General features: G+C 37.9%; 1 long non-coding RNA gene across 1 annotated transcript in view; it reads right to left on the bottom strand.

The window, feature by feature from the left end:
• Nucleotides 1-509: 509 nt before the first annotated feature.
• The window catches only part of LOC138849488 (uncharacterized), a 57,921-nt gene continuing 33,098 nt past the window's right edge, over nucleotides 510-25,332 (bottom strand). The window contains exon 3 of the long non-coding RNA XR_011388357.1: nucleotides 510-2,564. This is a non-coding gene — a long non-coding RNA (uncharacterized lncRNA). The remainder of the gene's footprint in view (nucleotides 2,565-25,332) is intronic.

Consider the following 25,332-nt stretch of genomic DNA (forward strand, 5'->3'; position numbering starts at 1 on the left):
GAAATCTTTACTTAATGCATACTAAACTGATCCTCTGTAAAAAAAAAAAAAAAAAAAAAAAAAGAAAAGAAAAGAAAAGAAAAGAAAAGAAAAGAAACTATCAACTCCCAACTTGACTCTCACTGGGATTAAACATGACAATAGGTCTGATCTGATTTCATCATCATTAAAAAAAATCATCTATTATTTTTCACTTTATGTTTCTGTGTGGGAGCAAACTGTTGAAATCCTTACTTAATGTATACTAAGCTGATCTTCTGTATATTAAGATAATCGAAAATGAATCTTGATGTGAATGGAAGGGGAGAGGGAGTGGGAAAGGGGAGGGTTGTGGGTGGGAGGGACGGTATGGGGGGGAAGCCATAGTAATCCATTATTCGTACTTTGGAAACTTATATTCATTAAATAAAAGTTAAAAAAAAAAGTAACAAAAAAAAAAAAGAAATAAAAAAAAGAAATAAAAAAATAAAAATTCAAAAAAAAATAATAATAGGAAGCATATGGCAAAAATAAATATTAAAGACAGGGAAAACATTAACATTCCTCTTGGGAAAGAAGCAGATTTTAAAGCTAAATGGAAGCATCATATATCTTCCATATTGGGCTATACATTTATTTTCTTATGATATTGATAATATTTTCATTGAAAACCATATCAATCATCCAATCAGTGGAGGATCATAGGGCATGGAACTCCCATGTGGCACATGTGTCCCCTCTATGACATCTCTTTCAAAATGGTTCTTCATGCTTACTGATGGCCACCCTTGGGTAAATCTGCAAAATATAGTAAAATTTATCTATTTTTTCCACTGGTCCTACTTTTGCTTTTTTAGAACACACAAAATACAAGTTTTCCTTATTTTCAGATGTTGAAAGATTTTAAGACAGTATGAAAAACATAAGAAGACATAAGGCAGCCTATTTTCAGTTTTTCATTCTCTGAAATATTCCTTCTCAATGTGGTCTTTTAAACTGTGGATTTCTCTCACATACTAAGATTTTATAGTCAATAGCTTTATGAATTTTCTTACAGTAAAACTTAACTTCTCTTTAGTATCAAAAGATATGACGTATAAAAACTTCTGGTATTTCGGATTTGATATTCTAGTTCATTTTGCCTTCTAGGCAATAGTTGGAGTTAAATAGGAATAATTGGCAATGGATGATCCAACTGAAAACTGCAGTACTTCAATTAAAATTCAGAAAAGGATCTTGTTACCACTAAATTCTTAAGGACAAATTTTTTCTTGACTAACATAGATTGTTAAGAAACATAAAGATCAGTTTATTATGTATGCTTTCTGTGCAGAGATAGCTCTAATAACATTTAATTTTAAATGTGTTCCAAAAGTTCTATAGATTAATTCAGAATGAAATCACACCTCCTACGTAATGAGCACTGATCCTTTCTTAGATAGCAAAGGGAATCTTGTAATTTCTCCTATTGATTGGTTTCAACCCACAAATTCGTTATGACTATACATCAAGGACAATGATGATATTTAACTTAACTTGACTATATATTGTATTTCTCTTTGAATTGGACTTAGGCTTTCTTTTTCTCTTTTATTAATATTTGAATCATGTTCATATTTTATGATACAAATGCAAACAGACAAGTCATCACCGAAGCAGTTAAAAATCAGAATAACACTTATAAAAATAATGTGCTTAAGCCATTTGTACATTTACAAAAGAATAGGAGATAAATAACCAGAGTACAGGAAACAGAATCTTGACACCATCTGAGAATGCCCCTAAGATAATAGAACATGCAATAAAAAATTTGCTCACCTGTCACTACTATACAGCCACTCAATGTATTGTTTGCACGTGTGCAAAATTTATATAATAACTGCACTCAGTCTATATGCAACAGATGGTGCAGAAGGGAAATTATCTAAACAAAATAAAATATGATTCTGAAAGTTAGTAATCAAAAAATTATAAAATAAAGATATTCATTTTCTCTCCAAAGCTAATCTATATTAATGAAATTACTACTTTACTATAAGTTATAAGAATCTAGTGAAAAACTACTAGCTGAGTACATAGGCAGGATGAAGGAAAAATGTTTACTATGATTTCAGACATCAACGCCATATCACATTCTAAGCTACAGGTAGGTATGAAAGGGGTTTGAAAAAGAAGAAAGGACCAGAATTTCCTTCGATGAGGCATTTTAATCCTGTAAGTGATATTATTTTTCTTCCAGATAGAATATAATGAACAAGCTTGACTTTTCCTGTTTTATAGAACCAAAAAGTTATGTAAATCACATGAAATAAACCAATATAGATTTAGCATAATCATGAGGAGGGCCTTCATGGATTTTGTACTTTTTTCAAGATTGATTTATTTATTCATTTTTTTGACAGGCAGAATGAAATTGAGAGATCTTCCATCATCTGGTTCATTCACTCTTCAAATGGCTCCAACGGCTGAGGCTAGTCCATTCCAAATCCAGGAGCATGTAACTCCATCCGGATCTCCCACATAGGTGGCAAGGGCCCAAGTACCTGGGTCATCTTCTGTTGCTCTCCCAGGCATATTGCAACAAACTGGATCAGAAGTAGAGCAGACAGAAGTTAACCAAGGAAATGATATGAGATGCAGGCATCACAAGCAGCAGCCCAACACATTGCACCACAAGGCTGGTTCCTATCATGGACTTCAGATATGTATGTATTTATAATAATATTATTGGATAACAACAAAAAGCTTTTCAAAGTTTCATTAAACCCATTATAGTAAAGATATTACATATTCATGAGTTACTTTATACTTTCAAGGTGGAGATAAGAAGCCTGACCATTTAAAGAATAGTCTTGAGTGATAAGAATTTATGATATATACATGAATGTAAGAAGAAGCAGAAAAGACAACTTTTTATATACAAGTCATTGATTACTATATCAATTTTCTATGGTTGTATTATAAATAACCATAACTTCAGTGCTTAAAACAACACATACTTATTAATTTCCAATTTCTATGCATCAAGAGTTTTAATTGAGGTCTCTTACAGGGTCTCAGTGGCTATTGTTAAGATGTAAGTAGCTGGGGGCCAGCACACTGGCTCACTTTAATCATCCGCCTGCGACGCCGGCGGCATCCCATATGGGCACCAGGTTCTAGTCCCGGTTGCTCTTCTTCCTGTCCAGCTCTCTGCTGTGGCCCAGGAGTACAGTGGAGGATGGCCCAGGTGCTTGGGCCCCTGCATCCGCATGGGAGACCAGGAAAAAGCACCTGGCTTCTGGCTTCAGATCGATGCAGCAATGGCCATAGTGGCCGTTTGGGGCAGTGAACCAAGGGAGGGAAGACCTTTCTCTCTGTCTCTCTCACTGTCATAACTCTACCTGTCAAATTAAAAAAAAAAAAGATGTAAGTAGCTGCACAATTATCTGGAAACTCAACCCTAGAAGAATTCACTCCCTTGCTAAGAATTGGTGACAGTCATCAATTTCCTGCACGTAGAGCACTGAACAGCAGTTTATTTGTTGACTGCTGACTTGCCCTCAAGCTCCCAGGGATACCAGAGTTCCTTGCCATGGGAGATTCTCTGTTATGGACGCTTGAGCAAAGGATCACAAATTCTCTAGACACATGACATAACAAGCAAACAATACTCCATCACCTTTGACATAGTCTACTGGGTAGGAGCAAATCACAGATTCTGTCTCTTATCTTAGAAGAGTAAAGCAAAGCATGGATACTCAGTGGGGAAATCCAGATGGGATCTGTCTGCCAGTTGTCATATTAATAAAACAAAAATTAACTCTGTAACAATATAAATCTCTTGTGGATTTTTGAGTACAGGCATGAAGTGACCAAGAGTTGTACTGAAGAGAGGAAAAATTCACTTATTTCCAAATAGAAATAGGAAGAAGAATCAAATTGAATTTGAAGCTATTGACTTGCTTTCTAAAGTTAAGCCATAGAACTCATACATAAGATGTTCCAAAATCACTCTTCTCTAGACATTTGCAGGTTCAGGAACACCATAAGTTGTCTATGAGATGTCCATTCTACTATAAAAAATAATACCATTTTCTCTCAGAGTAATTGAATGACTAAAAAAATTGTAGGAAATAGAAACGCTCAGCAAAAGTGAAACAAAAATCAACCAGAAGACCATCTCAAATAAATTATATGATTAGGTTCTCCAGGCAAGAGAAAAAAGTGTTCAAGTGTACCAGAAGAAGACACAGAGTGAAATCATCTAAGGAACCAATTAACCTAATCATAAACCAAGCATGTGGCAACTGTACTGATAATTACACTCCAGTGAGTCACTTATAATGCTGTTACAGAGCACATTAGTCACCCTGCTGCCCTACTTGCCCAAAATATACTGCCAATTGCCAGTGTAACAGCTGTTCTCTGCTTTGTAGAGGTTATAAATGTTGTGGAAAAAAAGATGAATAAACTATGTACCTTGTTGCATTTTGCTAGGCTGACTGCTGGAAGCAGCTAGGATTTCTTCTAATTAATAAACATACATACATCCCACGGAGGAACCACTACGTTTTACAGATGTTCCGTATTTTTTTTATTTTACATTTTTAATAGTATGCCACATTCATTTTAAATTTAGACATTATATATATATACTATTATATATATGTATATATATACTATTTTTCTTGAAAATAATAACATTAACATCACAGAGTAAGGTATTCATGACAATGATTATAATGTGGGAAAGAATAATATATTGTCATTTTCATAGTATGATTCAGAGAAACTCTCATTATAACTAAATCCCAAATAAAATGACTTCCACACAATTTTTATACTCTTAATATATTAACTTCCACAAATAAAAAATATGATATGTGTACTTCAGGGCCTTTCTTATTTCACTTAGTATAATGATTTCCAGTTGCATCTATTTTGTTGCAAATGTAAGGATTTCATTCTTTTTTTGTGGCTGACTAATATTCAATCCTAAATGACAGATGATACATGGATAAATTTTATATATACTACATATATACAATTAATAGAATCAACTTAGAAATTCATAAACTGATGATATGATAAAAATGTGATTTATATATACAGAACTTTTTAAATAATTCTGTTAATTAGATTATTTTCGTATCTATTACCCAGTGGCACCTAGTAGTGACAGTGATTATTGTGTCACTAGTGACAATAGCTTCTTAATAGGGTACTTCCTACTTAACAATGTACTTCCTACTTTTTTTTTGTCTTGAGTGATATTTTTTGGGGTGAAGTAATTAATGTGAAAATAAAACAAAGACCTAGAATTCTCAGAAATAAGATATTTAGGGACTACATAAATCTGCAGGAAATGTGAGATAATTGTAATCTTCATTTGAGATGGGAACTCAGTTTTAAAACAAAAATTCATTAATTCAAAAGATTTCTTCCTATCTCTGTTTCTGTCATATGATTACCAACATTTCCTTGAATTATTAAGCACGAGTTTCCCACTGTATTACCTGTTTTAGTAATTCAGTATTTCTTAACAACCCTTCCTTCCTGATATAATTTCCTTACTTCTCTTCTGGTGTTCCTTTTTCTTTTAAAAGATTTATTTATTTATTTGAAAGTGAGAGTTACACACAGAGAGGATGAGAGGCAGAGAGAGAGAAAGAGAGAGAGAGAGAGAGAGAGAGAAAAGAGAGAGAGGTCTTCCATCCACTGGCTCATTCCCCAATTGGCCGACTGAAGCCAGAAGCCAGGAGCTTCCTCTGGGTCTCCCACGTGTGTCCAGGGGCCCAAGAAGTTGGGCCATCTTCCACTGCTTTCCCAGGTCATAGCAGAGAGCTTGATCAGAAGTGGAGCAGCCAGGACTCGAACTGGCACCCATATGGTGCAGGCGGTGACTTTATATGCTATGCTACAGCGCCAGCCACTTTCCTAGCGTTCCTTATACTCTCCCCACATAATTAACTATTTGTTGTAGAATTAATTCTTATTTTTAGAAAAACTCAAGCTGAGAGAGAACCTATGTGAGTGGGTATTATGAATTTCTTGGCAGTAATGGGTAAAAAAATATAAAGATTAAATAAACAAATTTTCTTAGAAATATAATACATTTAATACAGCAATGCATTTAATCTATTAGCAAAACATTCTGTTGCTTATTATTATTATAGCTGCAATAGTAGCTTCAGTAGTAACAGTAATAGCAATTGCACTTAATTACAATTTTCGATAAGTACATCATTTATTACAATAACAATACTCCATGAAGCAGCTAAGACACCACTTGGGACACGTGCATTCCATATCCAAGTGCTGCTTTGAATCTGACTTCCTGTTCCCCTACTTTAGATCCAGTTTCCTGATAACATACCTGGCAAGCGGAAGATGGTGGCCCAAGTTACTGTGTTACTGACACAAATGTGATGCACCTGACTGAGGCTCCAGGCTCTTACCTTCTGGCTACTGCTGTCATTTGAACATTTAGGGGAATGAACCAGAAGTTTGAAGATCTCTCTCTTTCTCTCTCTCTCCCCTATCTCTATCTCTCTCTTAAATAAGAACAAATAAATAATTAAAAAAAAAAAAAAAACAGAATCCAGCATCTTAATATGCTTTAACTCTTCAGAATCAATGAGATACTTTAAGGTATACCTTCTCACTCTAGTAGTATGACAATGCATAATGTCACAAGATGCTCAATTTTTCAGGAATACAGAGAAATGTATGTTCTTTTTTTAAAGATTTATTGATTTATTTGAAAGGCAGAGCTACAGAGAGGCGGAGGCTGAAAGAGAGAGAGGGAGAAAGATATCCTCCGTCTGCAGGCTCACTCTCCAGATGGCCAAAATGGCTGGAGTTACGTGGATCCAAAACCAGGAGCCAGGAGCTTCCTCTGGGTCCCCCACACAAGCACAGAGTCAAAGTACTTGGACCATCCTCCACTGCTTTCCAAGGCCATAAAAGCAAGCTGGATCAGAGTAGAGCAGCCAGGACTCAAACTGGCATCCACATGGGATGCCAGGACTGTAGGCGGCGGCTCCACCTGTTACAACACAGAGCTGGCCCTGAGAAACAGATGTTCGGATAATGTGGATTCAGAGACAGAAGCCTGAAAGAAGACATTGGCTTGTCCTATATTGCATTGTTTTCAGAGTTCTAGCTGAAATTCAGGATATATTGCTTGCTAAGACAAATTAATAGCTGAAAATACACATATACACTATGAATGCAATAAAGGACCCTGGTCAGGAAGTTGGTTTCTATCTGAAACTACCAATGTATTTATTGGGAAGTGGGAATTTTCCCAAATTTCCTGCCTCAGAATTCTTTGTATATTTGGGATTAAAATGAACAAGGTCAATCAAGTTGTACTCCAGGCAGGTTGGTACGAGACCTTGTCTATTTCAAAGAATTAATTAAAAACAACCTAGAACTAAATGCAATCTGCTGTTGGCACGGTCCTTAAGACACTGCTTGAGATGCCCACATCCTGTACTGGAGTACCCAAGGCTTGAGACTCAGCTTCACCCTATATTCCACTTTACTGCTAATGTGCACCAGCATGTGATGTCCTGAGTGTTTGCATAGAACACCCACATGGGAAACTTGAATTGAATCCTTGGCTTCCAGCTTTGGCTTGGCCCAGTCCTGGATGTTGCATGTATAGGGAGTGAAGGAGTGGTCACAGTATAATGGTAAGTGATTCAATCCAGCGAGAGGTGATTATTGAAAACATATGCACCCAGGATAGGAACACCTAAGTGTATAAAGCAGGCATTTGTAGATCTGAAGAAAGAGAGAGATTATAATACAAAAATATTAGGGAATTTTAACAAAACACTTTCAGAAATTAACAAACCATCCAGACAGAAAATCATAAAAGAAACATCAGAGTTTAATTGTACCCTTCGATCAATTGGACTTAATAGTCAACTACAGAGCTTTCTATCCAACAGCTGCAGAATGAATACACTTCTCAGCAGCACATGAAGTATTCTTCAAGGAAAATTATACAGTAAGTCACATAACAAGTTTCAAGAAATGTAAAAGGACAGAAATCTTACTGTGTATGTTTTCTGAACACTGTGCAATAAAAGTGGAAATCAAAAGCAAGAAAAATTTGGAAAAATACATAAATAAATAGAAATTCTAAAAATTCCTAATCAACCAATGAATCAAGGAAAACATCAAAAAGGAACTAATAGGTCGGCGCCGCGGCTCATTAGGCTAATCCTCCGCCTGCGGCCCCGGCACCCCGGATTCTAGTCCTGTTCAGGACGCCAAATTTTGTCCTGGTTGCTCCTCTTCCAGTCCAGCTCTCTGCTGTGGCCCGGAAGTGCAGTGGAGGATGGCCCAAGTCCTTGGGCCCTGCACCCGCATGGGAGACCAGGGGAAGCACCTGGCTCCTGGCTTCAGATCAGCGCTGTGCACCGCCAAAGTGCACCAGCCGCAGCGGTCATTGAGGGGTGAACCAATGGAAAAAGGAAGACCTTTCTCTCTGTCTCTCTCTCACTGTCCACTCTGCCTGTCCAAAAAAAAAAAAAAAGGAACTAATAAAGAAATTCAGAAAAGTTGTAACATACACAATCAATACATAAAAATCAATAACATTGTTATAAACCAATAGTAAATATTCTGGAAAAGAAATCAAGAAGGCATTTCAAATAGTTACAAAAATGTAAAATACCAGGGTGAACATTGTGTTACACCAGCTAACTTGCTATTTGGGATAATTGAATCCCATATTAGAGTTCCAGGTTTGAAGTCCTAAATTCCAATCCAGCTTCTTGCTAATGTGCACACTGGAAAGGTGGAGAAGATAGCTCAAGTATTTGGAAAGCTTCTGCCATTCATTTGGGATACCTGAATAGATTCACAGGCTCCTGGTTTCAGCTTGACCCTTTCTTAAATGTTGTAGGCATTTCAGGAATACACCAGTGGATTAAAGAGATTTCTTTCTTTTACATTTTTGTTTCGTTCTACTCTCTGTCTCTGTCTCTGTCTCTCTTTCTCTGTGTGTGTGCACATGCATGTGCACATGTCAATGTGTTCCTTTCCCAATAAACTAAACACAAATTTATAAAAATAAATATATAATGATAATGTAATCAATTAAGTTAACCATTTCTATAATGAAAACTATAAATCACTGAAAATAGAGATTATAGAAGACACAAAGCAATAAAAAGACATCCCATCTTCATGGATTAGAATGTTCAATATTGTTAAAATGTGAGAAACAGTGACTTGATCAGCTCTTGTCCTGACGGTTGATGTACAATGTAATACTTTATCCATTTTAGTATTTTTTTTGTTCTAGTTCCATTGGTTGAACTCTGTAATTAACACACAATTATACTTAGGTGTTTAAATTTTAACTGAAAAGTGATCCCTGTTAGGAATTTGGAAAACATTATGCTGAGTGAAATAAGCCAATCCCAAAGGGACAAATACCACTTGTTCTCCCTGATAGGTGACAACTAACTGAGCACCAAAAAGGAAACCTGTTAAAGTGAAATGAACACTATGAGAAACGGTGACTTGATCAGCCCTCACCCTGACTGTTGATGAACAACTTAATATGTTATTCCTCTTAGTATTTTTTTGGTTTGTTCTACTTAATAATTTTGGTTGAATACTGTAATCAATACACAATAATTCTTAAGTGCTGAAACTTAACTGAAAAGTGATCGCTGTTAAATATAAGAGTGGGAATAAGAGAGGGAAGAGATGTGCAATTCGGGACATGCTCAAGTTGACTTACCTCAAACGGTAGAGTTAGAAACATACCAGGGGATTCCAATTCAATCCCATCAAGGCGGCATGTACCAATGCCATCTCACTAGTCCCAGTGATCACTTTCTGTTCACAATTGATCATAATGATAGGACTAAGAACCAAAGGGATCACATAAACAAGACTACTGACTGCAAATACTGATAGAATAAAAAAGGGAGAGAATGATCCAACATGGGAAGTGAGATACACAGCAGACAGATATCCTAAACAGCACTCTGGCCTCAGAATCAGCCCTTAAGGCATGCGGATCCAGCTGAAATGCCCATGAGAGTATTTCAGGCATGGAAAGCCAAGATACTCTGGCAAAAAAAAAGAAAAAAAAAAAACCCTACATGAAAGATCTCTGCGAGTGAGATCCCAGTGGAAAGAATGGGTCATCAAAGAAGGAGGTAACTTTCTCTGAAGGGAGGAGAGAACTTCCACTCTGACTACGACCGTGTCTAAATATGATCAGAGTTGGTGAACCCAGGGGGCTTCCGTAGCCTTGGCAGCTCCTGATAAGAGCCTAGGGTGATTACTGATGCCATAAACAAGAGTGTCAACTTGTTAAGTCAACAACAGGATTCATTGTGCACTTACTCCTCATGTAGGATCTCTGTCCTTAGTGTGCTGTACATTGAGATTTAATGCTATAACTAGTACTCAAACAGTATTTTTCACTTTATGTTTCTGTGTGGGAGCAAACTGTTGAAATCTTTACTTAATGTATGCTAAACTGATCTTCTGTATATAAAGAGAATCGAAAATGAATCTTGATGTGAATGGAAGGGGAGAGGGAGTGGGAAAGGGGAGGGTTGCGGGTTGGAGGGACGTTATGGGGGGGAAGCCATTGTAATCCATAAGCTGTACTTTGGAAATTTATATTCATTAAATAAAAGTTAAAAAAATAATGTATATACTACTTACAGTGATTTTCAGTTTCAATACAATCTGTACCAAAATTGCAATGATACTTTTCACAGTACTAGAAAAGGCATTATTAACTCTGATTAAAAAAAAAAAAATACGAGCCTGAATATTCCAAACAGTCCTGAGCAAGAAGAAAAAAACAAGAGGCATAATACTTCCTGACTTTAACATATATTACAAAGCTACAGCAAGTAAAACAGTGTGAAAAGATACAGGTTCTCATGCCAAAGGAAAAAAATAAAGGCCCTAGAATTAAGATCATTCATGCTTCTTTTTATTTTGAGCTTCTTTTTTTACTTTTATTTAATGAATATAAATTTCCAAATCATTCATGCTTCTAAAACCAAAAGATTTTTGTCAAAGATGCTAAGAACATGCACTGGAAAATGGATAGTCTCCTCAATAGATGATGCTGGGAAAATTAGATATCCACATGTAGAATCATGAAATTATATTCCTGTGTGTCACCAGATAGGTATAATTAACTCAAGTGAATTAAAGACCTAAATGTAAGACCTGAATCTTTGAATCTTCTAGAAGAAAATGTTGTTAAAACAAAATCACAGGAGAAGCAATGCAAAAATAGACCAATGGGATTCATTAACTGAAGAGTTCCTTCACAGAAAAGGAAACAACTGACTAAGTGTACAAACGATCTATAGAATGGGGAAATTTCATAAATTATACATCTGACAAGGGTTATCACCTAGAATATATAGGAAAGACAAGTCAATAGCAAAAAAAAAAAAAAAAAACCAAACCATTTAATTCAACTGTGGAATGAACCAGGGTATCGAAAATCTTTTTCTCTCTTTTGCTCTTTTTTGTGTATTCTTAAAAATGGGCAGTACCTTTCCAAGGCTATGGAAGCCCTCTGAGTTCTCCGACTCTTATCTTGTTTAGACAAGGTCATAGTCAAAGTGGAGGTTCTCTCCTCCCTTCAGAGAAAGGTACCTCCTTCTTTGAAGACCTGTTCTTTCCACTGGGATCTCACTCACAGAGATCTTTTGCCAGAGTGTCTTGGCTTTCCATGCCTGAAATACTCTCATGGGCTTTTCAGCCAGATCCAAATGCCTTTAGGGCTGATTCTGAGGCCAGAGTGCTATTTAGGACATCTGCCATTCTATGAGTCTGCTGAGTATCTCACTTCCCATGTTGGATCATCTCCCCTTTATTTATTCTATCAGTTAGTGTTAGCAGGTACTAGACTTGTTTATGTGCTCCCTTTGACTCTTAGTCCTTTCATTATGATCAAGTACCTACAACCAGACATTTGTCAAAGGAAGACACACAAATGGCCAACAGGTCTATCAACTTCACAAATCAACAGAGAAATTCAGAGAAATGTAACTCAAACCTACAATGAGATTTCACTTCACTCCTGTTAGATAGGCTGTTTATCAAAAAGACAAGCTTTAACAAGTTCTGGCAATGATATGGAGAAAATGGAATCCTTGCGCATTGTTGAGTGAGAATTAAAATTAGTACAACTTTTGTGGAAAACGGTGTGGAACTTCTTCAAAAAAACTAAAAATAGAATTAACATGTAATACAGCAATCCCATGACTGGATATATATCTAAGGGAAATTAAATGTACCTGTCCATTCGCAAGGAATAGATGGGGGAAATATGGTATTTGTACACAATGAAATGGCACTCAGCCATACAAAGGATGGGATTTTGTTGTTTACAAAAGTATGGATCACACTGAAGATCATTACATCAGTTGAAATAGGCTCAATATGGATAGGTGAATATCACGTGATCTCAATCACATGTGTAATCTAAAAAACGTATATGATTGTTATCAGAGGGAAGAAAGGAGGAGAGGGAGATGAGGACAGGTTGATTAATGTTAGTGTATAGTTAGCAGTAAGAAGTTCTGGGGCTGTATTGCACATTTGGATAATTATAGAGAATGTACTGTACTATATATTTATTTAAATAGAGAATATAAAAGATAGAATTTTGGATGTTTTAGCATAAACAAAAGATAAAGCTTTTTGAAGGGAGATATATATACCCTGATTTACTATTGCACATTTTATACATGTTTTGAAACATCACGTGGTACCCTGTAAGTATGTATACTTTTTATATGCCTATTAAAATTTAAAAACCTTTGATTACTAAACTATGAAATAAGTACAGCTCTATGTACAGATGTTTGTCAACTTATGTCCACCTGATTCTAAATAGGATTTGACTTAAATTGTTTCAATCAGCTCAATAGGCTAATCCTCCGCCTGCAGCACAGGCACACCAGGTTCTAGTCCCGGTCGGGGCGCTGGATTCTGTCCCGGTTGCCCCTCTTCCAGGCCAGCTCTCTGCTATGGCCCGGGAGTGCAGTGGAGGATGGCCCAAGTCCTTGTGCCCTGCACCCGCATGGGAGACCAGGATTAGTACCTGGCTCCTGGCTTCAGATCAGCGCGGTGCGCCGGCCGCAGCGGCCATTGGAGGGTGAACCAACGGAAGGAAGACCTTTCTCTCTGTCTCTCTCTCTCTCACTGTGCACTCTGACTGTCAAAAAAAATTGTTTCAATCATATCTAACTTAACTGCCATACACCAAGCATGTGTGCTTACCTGTTTGTTTCTTCTGCCTTATGTGTATTTCTAAAATGCATCTTTAAAAACTCAAGATACTGGGACCAGTGCTATGGTATAGCGGGAAAACCCACTGCCTGAAGTGTCAGCAATCGATATGGGCTCCAGTTCAAGTCCTGACTGCTCCACTTGTGATCCAACTCACTGATTATGTGTCTGGTAAATCAGTGGAAGATGGCCCAAGTTCTTGGGCCCCTGCTCCCACATAGGAGACATGGAAGAAGCTCCTGGCTCCTGACTTCGGTCTCACTGAGCCCAGCTATTGCAACCAACTGGAAATGAACCAGCAGATGGAAGAGCTCTCTCTCTCTCTCTCTGCCTCCACCTCTTTGTAACTATGCCTTTAAAATAAATAAATACATCTTTTAAAAAGAACCTCAAGATATTGTCTGAAATCAAGCACCAGAAGCTTTGGGGTTTCAATATTCTACAAAGCTGAAAGGATAATTTGAGTGACTCAGTTTTCAGTATAACTTTCAGTAAATTTATAGTGTATAAATACTTAGGAATTTTCAAGATTTCTTTTTAAGTATATTTATTTTTGATAAAAATCTATATTTTATGGGGCTGGCACTGTGGCATAGTGGATAAAGCTGCAGCCTGCAGTGCCTACATGCCATTTGGGGGCCAGTTCTAGTCCTGGCTGCTGTACTTCCGATCTAGCTCTGCTATGGCCTGAAAAAGCAGTGGATGATGGCCCAAGTGCTTGGGCCACTGCACCTGCATGGGAAACCCAGAAGAAATTCCTGGCTCTTGACTTTGGATTGGTTCAGCTCCAGCCATTGCTGCCATTTGGGGAGTGAAACAGCAGATTAAAGACCTCTATCTCTCTCTGCCTCCTTCTCTCTCTGTGTAACTCTGACTTTCAAACAAATAAATAAATATTTAAAAAATCTATATTTTTTTGCATTTTTATTTATTTATTTGATGGGTAGAATTGCAAACAGTGAGAGAGAGAGACAGAGAGAAAGGTCTTCCTTCCGTTGGTTCACTCCCCAGATGGCCGCAATGGCTGGAGCTGCACCAATCAGAAGCCAGGAGCCAGGAGCCTCTTCCTGGTTTCCCATGCAAGTGCAGGGGCCCAAGCACTTGGGCCATCCTCCACAACTCTGCCAGGCCATAGCAGAGAGCAGGACTGCAGAGGAGCAACTGGGACTAGAATCAGCACCCATATGGGATGCCAGCACCGGAGGCGGAGGATTAACCTACTGCACCATGGCATTGCCCCCCCCCCCAATCTGTATTTTAAAACTTAAGCATAAGCATAAAAGCTTTTAAAGTATATTATGATGGGAAATGATTGTGAATTACTCATAAATAGCATAATGTAAAATTATGTTTTATATATAGGCCATACTATTCCAAATATACATTTTTTCTAATATTCTTATTGATTTAAAAATAGATTCTCAGTGAAATAACTCAAACTTAATTTAAATTTTTATGTATTTATTTCCAAATAAAGTAACAAAGGATAATGATACATTAAACTATAAAAGTCATTTGGCTGTTTCTGAATTGTGAAATATTTTGTGTTGTTCATTAAAAGAAAAAAAAAGAAAATTTATTATTGAGTTTTAATGAGAAACTTTTTAAACAGTGATTGATAATGACTAATTTAAAAGCACTTTCAAGTTTATTTACTAAATTACACATTTTGTATGTATTTCCTGTTTGATATAAATATATACACATATATATTCCTATGTTATATATGCATGCATATATAATACATACATATGTATATATAATACACATTTAGATATGTAAAATAAGATCAGTAGAGGTAAATCATCACTCCAAAAGGTGCTTGATATATAGATTCACCTGCGATGTATGAATTATGAGTTTGAGAGGAACAAAATTACCAAAGTCCGCTTTGCAACATGTCTATCTATACAAATTGACTCCTTTGTGATAGTTGGGAAACATGTACAAAAGTTAAAGTAAGAGCAATGTATTCTAGACTGAGTACTCTATAGCTTCAAGCAGAATGCAATCCCTAGGGGCAATGCTAGCTTTCTTCTTTCAATAGCTGTTTGTTGTCTGGAAGCTGGATTAAGGTTAGAGTGGCATATAACTTGTGGTTAGCATGGCTAACTCTGATCTCATTCTAGCTTGTGAGACAAAATTGTGCATTTCAACAAAGCTGAGAGCAATTTTGTCCATTGCACAAAGAATTTGAGTTGTCTTCAGTGTTTCTTAACTATTGTAGTTCTCAATTTTTAACTTTTCTGTGCCAATGCTGTTAAACTATTTTCTGGAAATGTGTTTCTAAATATAGAGTATTTTTTAAAATTTTATTTAAGTTATACTGGTTTCACGTATTTCATATATGCAAATTTAGGAACATAAGGGCATTCCCCTCTATCCTCCCTCCTTCTTATGCTCCAACTTTTCTTTCCCCTACCCCTTGGATTTCCATTCTTTTTTTTTTTTTACAAAAATCTATTTTTAGTTAACGATCATATAGTTAACCCTACACTAAGTAAAAGATAATTTAAATCAGATAAATCTACATTTAATAGCTTTGTACCATGTTTTGTCAAGATTTGTGCTGAATGTATTTATGCATCACCTTCCTTAGTTTAACTGTCCTGATCACTAGAGTCAAAAATATTATTGATATTCAAAACATTTATAGTGTTAGTTAATACTATTAAGTGGGTCAAGTGTTGTGGTGTAGCGAGTGAAACTGCTCTCTGCAGCACCTGCATCCACTATGGGTGTCAGTTCAAGTCCCAATTGTTCCACTTCCTGTCCAGCTCCGTGTTGATGTACCTGAGAAGGCAGTAGAAGACAGCTGAAGTCTTTGGACTCCTGCACCCACATGAGAGACCAAGAAGAAACTCCTGGCTCCTGGCTTTGGTCTGGCTCAGCCCTGGCCATTGTGGCCACTTGGGGAGTGAACAGCAGGTGGAAGATCTTTTTCTCTCTCTTTCTCTTCCTCTCTCTCTGTAACTCTGCCTTTCAAATAAATAAATTGAATCTTCTAAGAATACTGTGAACTATTACTGTGAATCATAATTTACACATCTATTTATATGCATAATTTAATTTCATCTTCCTGCAAGTTTACTGAAGTGCATAGAATTTATTTCCCTTTAACACAAACTATGCCAGAAAATAAAAATTAAAAAACTAAGACAAAATATTCAAGTCCAAACGAAGTTTTAATAACATAATTAATGATAATAAAACTATGATGGTGTTTTTATGTAGAAAGGACAATAAAGACATTCTTAAGAGTCTTTGAAAATCAAAATACTGTATTAACCTGTAAGCCTCAGTTTTACTGACTATAAACAGACATGACAATAAGTAGCTTGAAGATATATTTTGAATATACCAATAATAAACTTAAAGCAAATAAAAGAGGCATGACATTTATTATGTTATCAATACACTGCAATTTAAATCTTGTTCAGTGTTCATATATGACATATGCTAGTATGCCTCATCTAGATGTTCAAAATGTATTCATGTCAGGCTTAACTGTAAGGAAACTATGTGGTATATGTAAATTATGGACTACTGCTCAGTCCTAAAAAGAATGAAATAATGGCTTTTGTTACAAAATAGATGTAACTAAAGATCATTATAATTAGCAAAATAAGCCAGTCCCCAAAGTGAAAATATCATGTTTTCTCTGATATGTGGTACCTATAAATATTAGAGTACAAAAATTGTAATATATATGAGTGAAATTGACTTACTGACATTTGAGTATTGTTTATAGCCCTTATCTACACTCCTGAAGAACCATAGTCTTCCTACTTAATACCTGTTGAATCATTTATTTACTTGAGAATTAAGTAAGGGAAATTCAAAGTTTGTCCAGCCTTACAAACAATTCTTAAGATTGTGCTACACACAGAAGCAGATAATTACTGTAATCATTATAACAAAATGTGAAGACAGAAAATCTCCTAGTAAAAGCACAAAGGAAATGAAAAACAAACAATAGAGATATTTATAGAAAATGGTAGGACAAAGTCAATACTTATCAATAATAACCTTGGAAGTAAATGCCCAAAATTATCCAATTAGAAGACACAGACTGGCTGAATGGATTAAAAAACAAGACCCATCTATTTGCTGCCTAGAAGAAATGCACCTCATCAACAAAGATGCACACATACTAAAAGTGAAAGAATAGAGAAAGATATTCTATGCTAACAGAAACCAAATATGAGTAGGAGTAGACATCATAATATCAGACAAATAGACTTTAACATAAAAACTACCATATGAGTTAAAGAAGGGCATTATGTAATGATGAAAAGACCAATTCAACAGAAAGAAGTGACTACTGTGCATATATTTGCATCCAATGCCAGCCCCTCTGATTATTTTAAACAAATATTATTGGATCTAAAGGGAGACATAGACTCCAATAAAATTGTAATGGGGAACTTCAACACCTCACTTTCATCAATAGAAAGATCAACTACTTAGAAAATCAACTAACAACAGAACTAATCTACACTATGGACCAAATGCACCTAACTGATATCTATGGGACATTCCATCCCACAGTAGCAGAATACACATTCTTTTCATCAGTGCATGGAACTTTCTCAAGGATAGACAATATGCTAGGCCATAAAGCAAATCAAAGTAAATCAAATAAAAATTTAAATCATACCATATATCTTTGCTGACCACAATGGAATGAAGCTCGAAAATAACAATTTAAGAAACACTAGAAAATATAAAAACATGCAAAAATGGAGACTGGAAAATATGTCCCTGAATGACAATGGATCACAGAAAAGATTAGAAGAGAAATAAATTAATTGCTGGAAATGAATGGAGATGACAACACCACAACTCAAAAAAATGGGATACAGAAAAGCAATCTTAAGAGGGAAATTTAAGGGGCCAGCGCTGTGGCTCAGAAGGTTAATCCTCCACCTGCGGCACCAGCATTTGCTCCTCTTCCAATCCAGCTCTCTGCTATGGCCTGGGAAAGCAGAAGATGGCCCAAGTCATTGGGCCCCTGTACCCACGTGGGAGACTTGGAAGAAGCTCCTGGCTCCTGGCTCCTGGCTCCTGGATTCGGATCAGTGCGGCTCCAGCCGTTGCAGCCATTTGGAGAGTGAACCAGCGAATGGAAGACCTTTCTCTGTTTCTCCCTCTCACTATCTGTACTTTTCAAATGAATAAACACTCTACTTCTCAAATAAATAAATTTAAAAAAATCTTAAAAATAGAGGGAAACCACACAAGGATGCCCACTTTCACTATTGCTATTCAATACAATCTATTAGTTTAAGCCAAACCATAAGGTACACACACGCTGTCGCTCCCCCTTTTCAAGGAGGAACGACACTAAACCCTGCGCTGTTCTTTTGTCTGCTCGGCCCTTCCCGGGTTTGCTGCTGGTTCTTCCCAGGTTGGCTGCCGATCCTTCCACCTCTGTGGAAGGGCGGCTCCCCCTGCCACTTTCCCCACTTCCACGGGGGAGCAGCACACCACCGGCCAGCTCTCTTGGGGGCTGCTCAGATGTTATCCAGATGTTCCCTCAGATGTTCCTGGTGCATGTTGTCTCCCTCTTCCTTTATAGTCCTCTCCACCAATCCGTGCTCTGCTAACCACATGCCGAGCACGCTGCTCTCCTCCAATCAGGAGCAGGATCAGCTCCTGTAGCTCATCAGTCAAGTTGGCGAGAGGCAGCTGTGTAAAAGTTGTTTACTCCTCTCCCAGCGCCATATTGTGGGAGAGCAGATGCATAGAATAAGTCTTAATTCCAGTAACTTAGTATAGTCCGAGTTGCTCCCCACAGTTCCCCCTTTCTTTTTATTTTTTGGCATTGATAAGCGCCTATCTTCGGTGCCCCGCGGCACACACTCTGCTGTGCTTGCTGGAGTTGCTCACAGGTGCTTACAAGCCCTACCAATCAGGCAAACCGAATCCGGGTCCTCTCTTCACCATGTTGTGAGGAGGTTTTAGGCGCTGATGCGTGCCTGTGTTCGGTGCCCTGCAGTGCATGCTGTGCTCGAGCTGCCTGCAAGTGCTTATCACCTTAATCAGGCAGACCGAATCCAAGCCCTCTCATTGCCATGTTGTGGGGAGGCCTTATTTTTCTCTATTTCTCTATCTCCGGGAATTCCTATTTCTCCTATTTTACTTCTATCTTCCAGCATTCCTATTTCTCTGATTTTACTTCTAAACTTCTGTTTCTCTTATCCCGGCGACTTCCCGGCGCCTGCCCCGAGGCGGCTTCTTGGTGCCTCGCCCCGCGGCAGCTTCCCAGCTCTGCGCGGCTTCAGCCCGCGTTTCTCTCATCTGCGCGGCTTCCCGGCTTCGCGCTCGCTCCGCGGTCTCCGAGCCCTTTGCACCCGCACAACGGCCTCCGCACCAGCCTCGTGCTCTCCTATCTACTCGCACCCCGTGTGCTCTCTCCGCTAGTGCCCCTTGCGCTTTCTGCGCACGGTGGCTTCCGCGAATCACGGCCTAGCTCACATTTCCACTACCGGTTTTCAGTCTAAGTTCCCCAGGCTAACCTGATGAATTCCAACCTAGCTTACGTCTCCGCTTCTCTGTTTGGCTTCCCGTCTTTTGCTCCCTGGGCTGACTTGACGAATCCCAACCTAGCTTATGTCTCCACTTCGGTCTACCCCTGCGGCTTCACACTAAAAATATAAATGATTTTCATTTGCATTTCCCTGATGGCTAGTGATTCTGAGCATTTTTTTCATATGTCTGTTGGCCATTTGTATTTCCTCTTTTGAAAGATGTCTGTTTAAGTTATTGGAGGACCATTTTCCAACTGGGTTGTTTTGTTATTGTGGTGTTTCTTGATCTCTTTATATATTCTGGTTATTAATCCTTTATCAGCTGCATTGTTTGCAAATAATTTCTCCCAACCTGTCAGTGGCTTCTTCGCATTCCTGAGTCTTTCTTTTGGAGTACAGAAACATCTCAATTTGATACAATCCCATTTGTTGATTTTTGCTTTGATTGCCTGTGCCTCTGTAGTCTTTCCTAAGAAATCTTTGCCTGTGCCAATGTCTTGCAGAGTTTACCCAACGTTCTCTAGTGATTTGATGGTACCAGATTGTAGATTTAGGTCTTTAATCCATTTTGAATGTATTTTCTTGTAAGATATAAATAAGGAAGGGGTCCTGCTTCATACTGCTACATGTGGAGATCCAGTTTTCTAGCACCATTTCTTGAAGAGACTGTCTTTTCTCTAGGGATTAGTTTTAGCTCCTTGGTTAAATATAAGTTGGCTGTAGATGCTTGGAGTGGTTTCTGGCATTTCTATTCTGTTCCATTGGTCTAACAACAATGAGGTTTCACCTCACCCCAGTTAGAATGACTTTCATACAGAAATCAACAAACAATAAGTGCTGGTAAGGATGTGGAGAAAAAGCCTAATCCATTGTTGGTAGGAATATAATCTGGTAAAGCCACTATGGAAAACAGTTTGGTGATACCTCAGAAATCTGAATATAAACCTACCATATGACCCAACCATCCTACTCCTGGAAATTTACCCAAGGGAAATGAAATTAGCAAAGAAAATAGCTATCTGCATCCCCAATGTTTATTGCTGCTCCATTCATAATTGCTAAAATATGGAATCAGTCTAAATGTCTTTCAAGGACTGACTAGATAAAGAAATTATGCGATATGTACTCTAGGAAATACTACACAGTGGTAAAAATAAATTAAATCCATTTATTTGCACCAAAATGGATGAATCTGGAAAACATCATGCTCAGTGAAATAAGCCAGTCCCTAAAGGACAAATACCATATGTTCTCCCTGATCTATGATAACTAGTGGAGCACCTAAAAGGAAATTGAAGTAAAATTGACACTTTGAGAAGCAATGACTTGAACAGTCCTTGTCTTGACTCGTGAGGTACAGGTTTTTGTTTTTTTCTTAATGGAGAATGGGTCTGGGAATGGAAGAAGGTGGAGGGGGGGGGTAGGAATGGGGGTGGGAGGATGGGTATGATGGGAACAATCATTATATTCCTAAAGTTGTACTTAGCAAATTTGTACTCATTAAATAAATGATATATTTTACCCAACATCTTTATAATATCAACGCATTCTGCATTTTCTGATTAAATATGTATATGTGTGTGTGTGTGTGTGTGTGTATATATATATATCAGAGTTTTCTAGCTTCTGATACTTTCTTCTTACTTATTAGCATTGCTTTCTTTCATCAGGAAGAACTCATTTTAATATTTCTTATAACACTGGAAACTGACCTGGTGTGAGCAATTATCAGTTTTTATTTGGGAATGTCATTGTCTCTCCTTCACAATTTAAGGATAGATTTTACTGGATATGATATTAATGACTTCTCATTTTTTTCTTCAAGTACTTTCAAAGTCCAATCTCATTGCCTCTTGGACTTGGTCTATGGTGTAAAGTCTGCAGTTAAGGGTACTGAGATTTGTGTATGTGCTATTTCATCCTTTTCTGTTTTTGTCTTTACTCTTGGAGAGTTTGATGCTATGTCTTGGGGTAGATGTGTTGAGTTGAGCATACATGCTGACATTTAACCTTCCTCTATCTGGATGACTATATTTTTCTCTAAGTTTGAGAAGTTTCTGTCAGCATCTCTCTGAATATGGTTTCTATAACATTGGCATTCTTAAATCCATATTGAATCTTAATAAATCAAGTATTTACTCCTTTTATGCTACCTCATATTTCCCACAGCTTTATTCATTCCTATTTATTTTTCATTTTTTTCACCTAAAACTGTGTATTTTCAAGTAACCAGTCTTCAAAATCACTGAATCCTTTTCCTGATTGATCCATTATGTTATCAATGCCTTCTATGATGTTTATTTTTCACTAGTGTATTTTTTTTTCAGTTTAAGGATTTATGCTTCATTTTATTTAATGAATTCCATTACCCTATCAAATTTCTTTATTAGAATATTGAATTATTTCTTTGTGTTCTCCTACAACTTATTGAGTTCCTTTAAAATAGATATTTTAAGCTTTCATTCAATAATTCAGAAGCCTCAGTTCCTTAATGGCTGGTTTGTGCACCTTGTGCTTTTCAGGTGAAGTCGAGTTTCTGATTCTTTTTGTAAAATAATGTCTTCTCTTTTTTAAAAAAATAGATTTTATTCATTTATTTGAAAATCGGAGTTATGCAGAGAAGAAGGAGAGGCAGAGAAAGAGAGGTCTTTCATACACTGACTCATTCCCCAATTGGCCGCAAAGGCCGGAGCTGCACCAATCCGAAGCCAGGAGCCAGGTGCTTCCTCGGGTCTCCCGTGTGAGCATAGGAACCACAGTGCTGGCCCATTATGTCTTCTACTCATTGAAGAATTTCTTGCTAGTAATAGTTTTGTGGCTGCCCTGGAAGTTGTAAGCTCTTTTTTCTGCTGCTGAAGTGAGCTATAGTCTGTGAGTTCTGTTTGTCTCACTGCCCAATTTGCACCTATCAGCTACTGATGATGTTGGCTAGGATATAAGACTACTCAACCAGGACATTGGACCTCAGCTGGGCACTGAAGCACGTCCAGATAGTCTGTTTGCCTACACTGACCTGGTGAAAGAGACAGAATCTGCTCAGTGCTGGATTTTCTTAGCCTGATGCTGAGTTCCAAAACAGACCTTGATTGCTTTCAATATGTCCAAGGTGGCATGAAAAGTGAATGAGGCAACTTCCCAACTACTCAGGCAGGCCCTAGGTGGGACATTCCTGGATCTTATGGTTATTGTGCAATCTTGGGGGATGCACACCATGCCTATGAGAGGGTGATAGTGCTACTCACTAAAACAAATCTGTCAGCCAGAGTGAACATAACTACTTGATATTGGGGGGCAAACCCAGAGACTATCCACTGGCAATAACTTAGAGATGGAAGCTGTTAGAATCTACCCAGCATTTTCCTTTACCAGGGAAGAACCATTTACAAAATACAAAATATGGTCTCTGCTTAAGGGGGTGATTGATAAAGGCAGTACATGCCAGCTAAACTGTCCCATGATTAGTCACACTTGAGTCCCACAATCCCTGTGCCACACAAAGTTCCAGGGTGACAACCTAGGACAACCTGAGGCTGGTGGTGACATGTGTACATATGGGTCTGACTCAATGGAATGCAGGTGTCTGCCTGACAACAGGGAAGTTAGAAGCTCAGTCTGTGAGAATCAGCTGGGAGGCAGAGGCATTTGAGCTTTATCACATTCTGGGTGTTGCCCAACGCTGAACTCCCAAGGCTCTGTATTAAGATTCCTCTCCAGGATACGGAATGGCTGGATTTCACTTTCTGCCAGTGGTTGAGAGAGAGGGGATGGACGTCATCTGGCTGAGGAACTTCTAAACATTAGGTCAGGACCTGATGGCAGGGGTCTGTGACACAACCTAACTGAATTTATTCACAGAGGGCCCAGAATTGAGATTCAATTTTCTCTCCCTCTCTTAAATGAAAGGTATGTCTACATTCAGTAAGGGGTGACATAGGAAACTCTCTCTTTGTTTTAATTCAAATTAGAGTTTTTAAAAATTTTTTTAGAATGAGAGACAGACACACATTGCAGGGGATCGGGGGAGAGATCTTCCATCCACTAGCTCACTCACCAAAGGGCAACAGATGATAAAGTCAGTAGCCTAGAACCCCATCTGTATCTCCCACGTGGTTGACAGTGACCCGAGCATCTGGGCCATTGCCTGGTACTTTACCAGGAACATTATCAGGTAGCTATATGTAAGTGCAGAAGCCATGACTAGAACTGATATTCACAGGTAGCAGCTTAACCCACTGTGCCACAGCAAAGGCCCCACACATCATCTTACTATAATAAGATGAGATACAGTGGTCTCTATTGGCTTCTGTAGCTCTTTAGAAAGTGATGTAATTTGTGTAGACTTGTTCACATGGTGTTAGGAGGAGGTGGTTTCCAGAGCTTTCTCAGCACCCATCTGCCTACAATAGCTACACTAATATGGATGAGGTGATACTATATTATGGTTTTCATTTGCATTTCTCTGATAGTTAGTGCTATTGAGCATTATTTTTTCCTAAGTTTACCATTTGGATAGGAAGCTTGCAAATATTTTCCCCCATTCTCTTGGATACCTATTCATGTTCATAACTGCCTGAGCTTGATAATACTATTTGTCTGTTTTTGGTTTTAGTGTCTGCACTTTTGGGGTCTCCTTTGGAAAATTACTTTCTACCTCAATGTCTTATGTCTTTTACCAATGCTCTCTTCTGATAATTTCTTTTTTTTTTTTTTTTTTGGACAGGTAGAGTTATAGACAGTGAGAGTGAGAGACAAAGAGAAAGGTCTTCCTTCCGCTGGTTCACTCCCCAAATGGCTGCTACAGCCGGTGCTGCGCCGATCCAAAGCCAGGAGCCAGGAGCTTCTTCCTGGTCTCCTATGCGGGTGCAGGGGCCCAAGCACTTGGGCCATCCTCCACAGCCCTCCCGGGCCACAGGAGAGAGCTGGACTGGAAGAAGAGCAACCGGGACTAGAACCTGGCACCCATATGGGATGCCGGCACTGCAGGCGGAGGATTAACCAAGTGAGCCACGAGGCTGGCCCCTCTTCTGCTAATTTCATAGCTTCAGATCTTAGATATAAGTTTTTGATCCATCTTGACTTAATTTTTATATAGGATAAAAGGAAGAGATGTAGTTTTATTCCTCTGCATATGTATATCCAGTTTGACTGGCATCATTTATTGAAAATACTACCCTTTTTCTCCAGTGCATATCCTTGTCATCTTTATCAGAAACCACTTGGGTGTATGTACATGAATTAATCTTTTTTCTCTTCATTTATATTGATCTATGTATTCATTTTTATGACAGTACCATAAAGTTTCAATTACCACAAATTTGTACTAAGTTTTGCAATCTATTATTGTGATGTCTCCAGCTTTATTTTACCTTATGCAGAATTACTTTGGCTAATTTGTGGTTCCAAATGATTTTTACTTTTTTGTATCTTTCAAAAATGCCATTGGTACCTTTGTAGGAATTACATTGAAGTTGTGGATTCCTTTAGGTTTAATGGGCATTTTAATGATATTGATTCGTCCAATCCGTTAACA

Source organism: Oryctolagus cuniculus, chromosome 4, assembly GCF_964237555.1.
Source record: "Oryctolagus cuniculus chromosome 4, mOryCun1.1, whole genome shotgun sequence".
NCBI classification, from domain to species: Eukaryota; Metazoa; Chordata; class Mammalia; order Lagomorpha; family Leporidae; genus Oryctolagus; species Oryctolagus cuniculus.